Raw genomic sequence first — 10,535 nt, 5'->3', positions numbered from 1 at the left:
AAATGCAACTTATCAACACCACATTTGGAACTTAGAAGTAAAGTAAAGTCATCGGCCTTTTTATCTCTTATGAGAACAACCATGCTACTTGGGAATTTTTAGAGTTGTATTCTAGACTGTTTTTTCTCTTAGGCTTACGTGTCCTATCAGAATGACTTGACACAAGGCTTCAGCTATCGAAGATATCTTTCCTTAAAATCCTCATAATCACTCATTTACGTTCTTTTTCTCAACGACATCTCAAATAACCCAACTGGCTTCCTTTTTTCCCGTGTGCCATGAACTCTACGCAATCTCAGTTTAAAACTCAAAGCCTGAGTGCATGACAAATGCAGCTTATAAGTAACACATTCGCAACTTAAAAAAGAATACCCAGGTGTCCTGCAGATATCGTTGAATTTTTAGTGATTTCAGTTAACTCTTTATTTCAAACATTTATTTTCGTTAAAACCCACTTTTTTAATAGGACTATGTTGTCAGATCCCTGAGCATTATTCATATCTTTTCTGCATTTTCAATTACATCAGAGACAACTTCTTAATCAGATTCGCGGGCTTTGGATAATGCAAATTTATAGTTCAAATCGGAGGAGATGAGTAACAAGAGAGAGAACATAATAATAATAATAATAATAATAATAATAATAATATTTATACAGGATAACCCCTTCAGTGTACTAAGCACTGGTATCAATGGGGGTCCTGTCATTAAAATACTTAATTAAAGTCTAAAAGGTAAAAAGCACTAAGAAAAACTGTTGCATGGCCGACATCAATAAAAAGAGATGTACATCTACACGAAAACATCTATTAATTGGGGAAAAAGTCTTTCGTGGCCCTTGAGAATTCAATAAAGGATTCTTTTGCTTTAATATGGCGAGGGAGACCGTTAAATTCCATCGCGCCTGTAAAATAAAAAGATTTCTTGGCGACCTCAAGGTTGACCTTTGGAAGATGAATGTCATTACAGCGTCTAGTCGCAAACGTGTGTATAGAAGTATTATATTAAAATAGTTATTCAGATAAGGCGGTACCGAGCCATCAAGGCATTTTCTAGCTAACAAGACAATATGAAGCTTTCGTCTATCAATCAAGGGTACTAGACCCAAAGAAGCATTTAACTTTTTAGTATCGAGACCAGAATTTGGAAAAATTAACTTTGCAGCTCTATGCTGTAAGCGCTCGAGTACATCAGAATTAACTTTACCACAGCCGTGCCAGGCCACATTAAAGTAATCAAAAACAGGTAAAATCATCGTCTTGTAAAGGCGTTCAGCAGCAGCCATGGGAATAGAAATTCTCAGACGCCTAAAAACACCCAATTTCCTTGAGACCACGCGCTCAAGATGGTTGTTAAAACTCAAGTGCTGATCAGTTACAACGCCAAGATATTTGAAAGACTCGGATTTTGTCAAGGAAGGTCCATAGCAGGATAAGCTTATACTATCCTCCCGCTTAAGCCGTTGATGTAGGCCATATATCACATATTCAGTTTTGCTCATATTAAAAAAAAAAGCTTATTTCCTTGCATCCACAAAGAAATACGGTTGATATCGTTGTTTAAATGTTTTGTCCTGCCTGTATTCTCCGACATAACAAATCTAGCTATTTAAGTAGTACGTCTGTGAATCGTATGGAAAGTTTTCGGTAATTCAGTGTTTATTGCCTTTACGTCACATGAGCCCGCAATGTATCCTTATCATAGCATAGTCTGAAAAGCTGGATGATGGTCGATTAAGCATCATACACCTATCTCAATCATGCAAAGGTACGACTGATCTTCTTCTTTGTACTCATTTTTCTAGTACTTATTTCTACGATTATTCTGTTGTTTATTGTCAGACTTAAAAACGAAATTATCATTGGTCAATTTCCAAAAGGAATATGGAGAAAACATGGCTATCCATTGCTCTAGGTTGCACAAGAAAATGAGGGACAGGTAAGTATAAATGAGTCCAATTTGTTTCTGTCAATTTGGATCATATTTCTCTATGATAATGAAGAGCACTAAGATTTGCCTCGCTCTCGACACTTCGATTCGTCGGTCAGTTGGTGGTAGCGGCCAAGCCCCTCCGAAAGCATGACTTCGATTTCCGTCGCGGCATGCACATCTTTTTTAAGGCTTCTTTTTTGAAATTTCTTTAAAAACACCTGACCCACAAGGACTCTACTACGCGCATGCTCACTCATTTGCGTAAATGCATCTCATTACAACATACATACATACATACATACATACTTACATTACATACATATATACATACATACATACATACACACACACATACATACATACATACATACACACACACATAGATACATACATACATACATACATACATACATACCTACCTACCTACATACATACATACATACATACATACATACATGCATACACACATACATACATACACACATACATACATACATGCATACATACATTCATACACACATACTTACATACATACATACATACATACATACACACATACATACCTACATACATACATACACACATACATACATACATACATACATACATACATACATACATACATACACACATACATACCTACATACATACATCTCATTGAACGCATATCCATCTGCGTGTGGTGCCAAGACTTTCTTAACGTCTGTTGAACTTTTCTTTTAGTAAGTAAGTAAGTAAGTAAGTAAAACTTTATTTACACAGGGTAGCCCATTAAGCTCAAGGCTGGTATCCATAGGGGCCCTGTTTCTTAAAAATAAATTAACATCAAAATTCTCAATTATTCATATATAGAACTAGGATTTTAAAACTACATTAACAGCGTAAGACTACACAGCCAAAACGCGATTAACACCTAAAATAGTAGATAAAATATCAAGTTAAGATAAAAAGAAATGTCTTGCTCTGGGGCAGAACGTTTGAATGTTTTGACTCTTCACAATGTATAAAGGGAGTTTATTAAAAATTTCTGCGCCAGTAAAAAGAAAGGTCCTTTTCCCAAAATTTTGTTTTACTTTTGGTAAGGATGGCCTCATACCTTGCCTTGTGGAATAGTTGTGAATATTCGAAAATCTGGTAAAATATGATGAAAAGTAGCTAGGAACTAAAGAGTGAAGACAGAGAAAAACGAGTTTAGCCTTGTGGTAATAGGGTCTACTGGAAATATTCGGCCATTGCAGCTGCTCTATTGCTTCAGATGAGCGAGAGCAACGTGTAATAATCCGTGCAGATCTATTTTGTAGGCACTGTAGTCGATCTATATCTTGCTGTAGAAGGTTACTCCAGGCAATGTCACAGTAATCAAATAAGGGAAGAATTAAAGCATTATGAACAAGTGTTGCTGCCTCCTTTGTGACGAAACTTCTAATACGATCCAGAATACTAACTCTTGACGCCACCTTTTTAAACACATAGTCAACGTGAGCCTTCCAAGTCATAAAATTTTCAAACACCACGCCTAGGTATTTAAAAGTAGTTTCACAAGATATGGACTTTCCGAAAAGAAGAAGATTAAAAATACAATCGCGCTCTTTATGCGTTCGAGATGTAAATAGTACACACTTAGTTTTTGAAACACGGAGAACAAGATTATTGTCTTCTAACCATTCAGATAGACACTGAAGATCTTGGTTAATGTAAAAGGTTGAATTTTATACTGTTTGGCAAGCAAGATATAAAACTATGTCGTCAGCGTACATATTTACAGAACAGTGTTTGACACAACGTGGTAAATCATTAATGTAGACAATGAATAACAGGGGTCCAACGATGGTCCCTTGCGGCACTCCAGAAGTTATGGCAAGCTCTTCAGATGATTGAGAATCAATGTGCACGAACTGCTTTCTTCCCGTGAAGTAGTTCTTAAACCATGGAAGGCTTTCGTCACATATACCATAATATTCTAATTTTCTAAGCAAAATGTCATGGTCAACTGTGTCGAAAGCCTTTGCCAGGTCAATAAACACAGAATCGGTGACTAAGCCCTTATCCATATTCATGAGGATCTCGTCCGCGAAATAAGTTACAGCCATCTCATTTGAGTGCATTCTTCTAAAACCGGATTGTAATTTATAGAGCAAGTTATGATCGTCAAAAAAACTTGCAAGTTGCTTGTGGATTAAACGTTCTAGGACTTTAGATATTACTAGTAATACGGATATGGGGCGGTAGTTTCTTGGGTCATCTTTTGAACCTGATTTATGCAGAGGGGTCACCTTCGCTTTTTTCCATTCAGCAGGGATAACGTTTTCTTGGATAGTTAAATTAAAAATGACCGACAATGGAGAAGCTAGGGCGTCTGATCCGTCTTTTAGTAGACGAGATGGAATACCATCAACACATGTCGCTTTCTTCGATTTTAAATCTTTACGAGCCTTACTAACCTCCGATACAGTGATCTTTCGTAGTTTAAATTTTTCTGGACGATCAATTTGCGGCAGGCATTTGGAAAAGGATCGCGCGCTTGATCGGTGGATCGACCTTAAATCTTCGTCAAAGAGACAAAGGAGCGATTAAAAGTGTTACACTTGTCTTTTTATTCATTTGCCTTATTCATTTAGCTTATAAACAGGGTTATAAGCTACATCAAGAATTAATGAGCAGACGATTCTCGTGAAAAGTGGCAGCACTTAACTTGATAGGTAAACAAGTGAACAGAGCGAAGAAAACAACCACTACCACCGCAGCTGTTACAGGCACTGGTCTTCTTGATCGTCCAGAATGGTCATCACTGGTACATGGGGAAGACAACCTTCCTGTTTGTAGTAGGCAAAACGTTGTCTGCTATTTCATCGAAAGGAAAGCTTAAGATGACAAAAAAAAATGAAGATTACAAGAACGTAAACAATAAAGCATTTGCCTTATTTCGACATGGTCATGTGTAAAAAATCGAACTAGCGTCTGACACTGATAGAACACACTTTCGTCGCGAATGTCTGCCTGATAGCTTCCGGTTATAGTCGCGTTCGCTGTTCTCCTCGAAACTTCAAAACGCATTCAGGCTCAAAATGCTTGCTGCCTAAAAATCATTTTTTGCTCAAAGGAGTGTCCTCTCCTCGGATTTTTACCAGCCACTTCTGGAGATGATCTTTGGTTGATAGCAAAAACTTCAGCTCGTACGACCAAAGGCTACATTTACAGTGTCTAATCATGATGTTTTACCTATAATCTTTCACAACGTCTTCACTTTTTATAGACTTCTTCAAGTAGTCTTCAGAGTTGCTTGACCCGAGAGCCTCTCTTTCGCGTATGCTAATTTAGGAAACCGCTGTCTAACTAAACCGCGCGCGCGGATCTGGAATAAAAGCTATTGTAGCTGCCTGTGCCACATTCTCTGAGTTACCTTCCTTTTCTTTAAATTCTCTGGAACACTCTTCCGTGAGCTCTTCGTCGCTGACTGTTCCACTTCGTTTCGTAGAAGTTTCAATATTTCGGAGAGGTCCCATTTGCCATTTTTAATCTCACGGCCTACTAAAAGGCGGGTATCTTCGGGAATTTTGGTCATAAATACGGGCACCAAAAGACTTCCGCAGGTTTCTGTGCGCACATCTAACGCTTGTAAGCCTATTACGCGCGCTTCTATCTTGTCGTAGGTCACTCGTAATTTTCAAACATCAGGTGTGTTTCCTAGAAACGTACTTCGAAATTCTTATAAAGACAGTGTTGGCGTTCAACTCCTGTGTGATTATGAAATTCTAGCCACGTGTTATGTTAATATCAATCATTCAACAAATGATTGATATTAACATAACGCGCTCTATTGTCTCTTCATTGTTCATTGTTCGGTGGGCTTAGTGGGCTCGGTTTTCTTGACAGATAGTATTCACCACTTAATCATTCTGACAGACTTAAAATTTAAAATACTAACATTAAGGCTATGAAAAAGAAACAATAAAAACTACCAGACTTGTCTCCCAATCATTGTGGCAGCTTGGTGAATTGAAAGGTATTTTATACCGATATTTTCCAGACCACATCAGGATAATTTTTTCCTTAGACAAAGAACAAAAGAGCACATAGCTATTTATAGTTACATGGATTAGTTCGCTCAACCCGCTTAAGTGTTGTTAGCTGGATTTCTTTTCGCAATCATTTCCTTTACTCGGTTTCAAAAAACGAAACACTTATGCAAACTGTGCATAACTTCCAATACTGAGAGGCAAAGAAGGAAAGAGAGTTTTTCTCGAGAAACTACAATGATCTCTGCTAGGATTCGAACCTGGACCTTTCGATTCCAGGTTCAACGCACCAAACACTTGTTATAGTACACAACGTGCCGGGTAAATATTAGTTGATTTTCCTTATATTGCAGAGTCGTAATTTTTTTACCAACTGTTTACAATTATTATTAATGAGGATCCGTCAGACACCTATTCTCAGCACAAGCAAACTTCATTTTCCATAATGGGAGCGTAGCGCCATCCCCTCTCGCCTACGTGTAAGATTAGTCCACTTTAGATATCATGATACATGGTAGCTGTTGTCTTTTCCGTATGAGTGGTCGAACGCAAAACGTTATATAATTTTCTCTCTGTGTATTTTTCACGTAGTTACAATCCATGAGAAGTCACAGCTATTAGATATCTCTGTCGCGCCAACATCTGTAATCATTTCAACATCATGAATTTAGCAGTCTTAAATCCATCCAAACGACTTGAATTTGACGCGCCAGGCAGTAGAACACTTAAAAGGATGCATTTATAGAATTTCATCCAAGCTGAGATACAAATAGAAAAATTCAAGATTCAGATTCGATTGATCAATGGCATATTAATTCTTATACCATTAAGCGCATCTTGACGGAAAATTAGAGTTTAAAACAATTCACGAGTAGTTGTTAGTGACTTGGGCATTTTCTGTAACTTTTGAAAACACGCGTGATATTAATCCTTTCTTTCACTTAGCATCATTCGATTACCTCTACAAAGTGGGACTTTAAATACTATGCAAGGTATTCCATACATTTTGCCTTTATGCTTCTCTGACATAGATAATGTATTTAAGCAGCTCGTCTGTAAATTGAAAAAAAACATTCGTTCAATACAGTAATGGAAATTTTTCGGTAAATTAATATTTCTTATCGTCTTCATGTCCCATCGTCTTACGTAGGTACCCCCTCAACATCATTCAAGCTGCATGAGGCTTGATTTGAAATTGAACCGCTACGATAATATTAGATTCCACAGCGAAATGGAAATTTTCTAAAATGATTCTATTTAACATATCGGCCGGAAGAACATTCCAAAAGTAGTTTCTATAGAACTTCATCCACGATAATCAACACAAGCTAAGACCTTTCAGACTCGAGTGATCAGTGCTGTATTCTAAACGGCACATGGTGTCGGTAACTTAGGGATTTAAAAAATCTCGCATCTGTCATTAGCGTTTGTTGTTGTTACTGTTTTTTGTTGCGTGCGGAATGAGCATCACGACACTTTACAAGTATTCAAGGACTTGTGAGTTGTCTGAAGAGTCCTTTCAAACGAAACTTTAAATCAGACTACTCACGATATACAAGTTTTCATCAAAAGTGTACGTGCCTTATCTGACCCTTAACTTATGTCGTCCTCTTTATCGTATTTACCTCTCAATCCGTAACAAAGGTATAATTTGGATATATCAACAAAGTTGAAGTGATAAATTGGCCACCGTAACAATTACAAAAGCTGACGTTTCGAGCGTTAGCCCTTCGTCGGAGCCCTTCGTTCGAGCGTTAGCCCTTCGCTCCGACGAAGGGCTAACGCTCGAAACGTCAGCTTTTGTAATCGTTACAGTGGCCAATTTACCACTTCAACTTTGTTGATATATCCAAATTATTTCGTTACTCCTACCGACGCAGCCTCAGTGATCTTTGTTCTAACCCTGTATATAAACGTTCCCCAACGTTTCCCAGTGCATCTTCAGATATAACCGTTTGAACATGGTTAACTTTTAGGTAATTATATAGCGATCAAAGGCAACAAACGGCCTTACGCCGGCGTTCGTCACCGTCCGTAGATAGCTCTGAAATATGCTATGAAATCTTCAATTGAAAACAAAACATACTGGACTTTTATAATCGAAAAAACACCTTTCTAAACGAAGTAAAAAGATCATCACTAAAATTTCTCACCACTCTCGATTTCCACGTTCACGTATGGACAAATACAAAGCCCTATGTATCCAACAAGAAGCATCGAGAGCCGCAGTTTGGCCAGAAAATTCACGCAAATTGACTTTTCTAAGGAATTTTTCCAGAGAAGGCCAGAGACAGTTGATTCCCATTACGCATTCAATCAGCTAGCCCCGAAGGGATGTTTACCCGACGGCGTCTGCATGCAAATAACTTAGATTTCAAATTTCACTCATGAATCAGCGCGATCCCAGTGCGCACACTGCCTGGTGTCGACTAGAGTCAAACGCATGTCACGGGGTCTAGTCTCGTAAGGCGTACTCGTCTGAGTCAGCCATCTTGGTTGTAAGCGTGGTCTCGAGTAATTGTTTTCAGGTGATCGTTTGACGAGTTAGTTCTCCTCACACAAGCCAACGCACCCAGATCCGGCATGTGTTATAACTGCAGCTTGTGCAAGTCAGAGCTTTTACACTCTCAAAAGACAACATTTAACAGCTAGAATCTTCGGTACGAGTTGAACTACACTGAAAGGAGTCATTGCATCCTCGCGAGCCAACAACTATTGGTTTGATCTATCGGTGCGGGTTGCACCACTCAGTCTCTGAAAGAGTTTGAAAGTGTTTGAAACTGTCTGAAGCCTCCTGGAAGCGCCATAAAGTGAAATAAGTTGTATTGTAGTTGCATTCTCCTTGCGCTGTTGAGAATTCACGGAGGCATATTTCAAAACGACGAAAGTAAGTACGGGGATCTCGATTGTACAATACCGGTCAAGGATTGGCTTTTATGACAATTTCGTAAAAACAAAGGATATCTTAACCGCGTTGTATTAGGATCATTTTTGGAGTTTAATGCTTATGACGTTCTTTTCAAAACTATATTACTTGCCAGTATTGAAACAAGTTTTTGGATAACACAAAATGTGGAATGATGTGATGTTTTGGTTTTCACGAATGATTTTCTACAATACTCATATTCCATTGCTTATAGGGCCCTATAATTAGTGTAATGATGATTATTAATGTGATTATTATAGTTATGTTTCCAAGTAATACCTAGAATTATTCAGACCTTAACATTTCTTGACTTCCTGTACGCTAGCAGTCCTCTAAATCCTCTTCATAATGGTTCAGATGAACATTGATGTTTAAATTTGATAAAAAAATACATGTGCATTAGGTCTTTATTTGGCAGACAACAACTTCTTTTCATTTACTTGTTTGGTTTTTTTTAATTTATCGCAATACTGTTATACATGAAAAATTACACTCATGATTGACTGAAAACAGCTAGGTGTCATTTTCATGTATCACTAGTGCAAAAGTAACCACTCAAGTACGAATGTAAACCGCTGATAGGTTCAGCCACAATAGATCACACTAGAAACCAATCAGATTTACACAAAGTAGGTTGTGCTGATTGATATACATGGTAGCTGACCAAAATAAACAAAAGCTTGAATTTTTTAGGTATATTGACAGACACTGACAAAATTTCATTCTTGAGTAAGATTTCAGCTGAAGGACAAATTTTGATAGCATATCAAGTTGACCATTTACATGATGATGTCAAGTTCATCTTTTCGTTTCGTGTATCCACATAGTTTGAATTTGGGAAACACACTGGCATGAAATAACAATATCAATAATAAGAAAACTTGAAAGATTCTGGTACTTTAAATTATATTATGCCATCATGCGCTTGCCTGTACATTGGACTATGTTGTGTTTAAGTTATGTCTCTGATTACTGTTCCTGAAATCTATTATGGTGAAACCTCTCTCTATTGAACTTTCTGTTAAATGAAAACCTTCAGGTCAAATTGTGAATCTTATTGGGTTAAAAACTATTAGTAGTTTTAATGAAATGTTACTTCAGAGTACTACCTAACATATGATTAATTAAAATATTGTTTGTGTTTTTATTTTATGTACCAATCTTTTTCCCCTAGATTCTTCCATTTGTAACCCCATATCCACCTACCTAAACTAAATTTTTCTGTGTTCTTTATTGAAAATACAGTCCCGCAAAACCCAAATACAATAATTGGAGTAAAAATTTTGCTCTCAACCAACTGAAAAAAGAACTTTGTGCCTTAATGAATAATAGAAACCTACACTCAGCATTGGGTTACTTTACATGTATGTATTGTCCAAAATGAGTTGTACATTCAAACCAAATCAAGCTGAGTTTTTAGGGTGGAAAAATCTTGCACGCCAGCAGGATATCCATAAAGCCACCATGATGTTTAGATGTCTGCACGGGCTAGCTCCAAGGTATCTATATTCAAAGTTTACGTGGCGTGACGCTGCTTATGACCTCAGGGACTCTGAAAATAAGCTTAATGTTCCACTACCGCGCACTAATTATTACAGAAAAAGCTTTAGCTACAATGGCGCCACATTATGGAACAATTTACCACGCGATATAAGGAACAC

General features: G+C 37.5%; 1 pseudogene across 1 annotated transcript in view; it reads left to right on the top strand.

Annotated features, from left to right (window-relative positions):
• LOC148741295 (anoctamin-4-like) overlaps positions 1-10,535 on the top strand; it is a 223,507-nt pseudogene that overhangs the window by 39,633 nt on the left and 173,339 nt on the right. The gene's annotated exons all lie outside the window — the stretch shown is intronic.

Source organism: Stylophora pistillata, chromosome 1 (assembly GCF_964205215.1).
Source record: "Stylophora pistillata chromosome 1, jaStyPist1.2, whole genome shotgun sequence".
Taxonomy (NCBI): Eukaryota; Metazoa; Cnidaria; class Anthozoa; order Scleractinia; family Pocilloporidae; genus Stylophora; species Stylophora pistillata.
The sequence above is the reverse complement of the archived record's forward strand: the minus strand, read 5'-3'. Positions and strand labels throughout refer to the sequence as shown.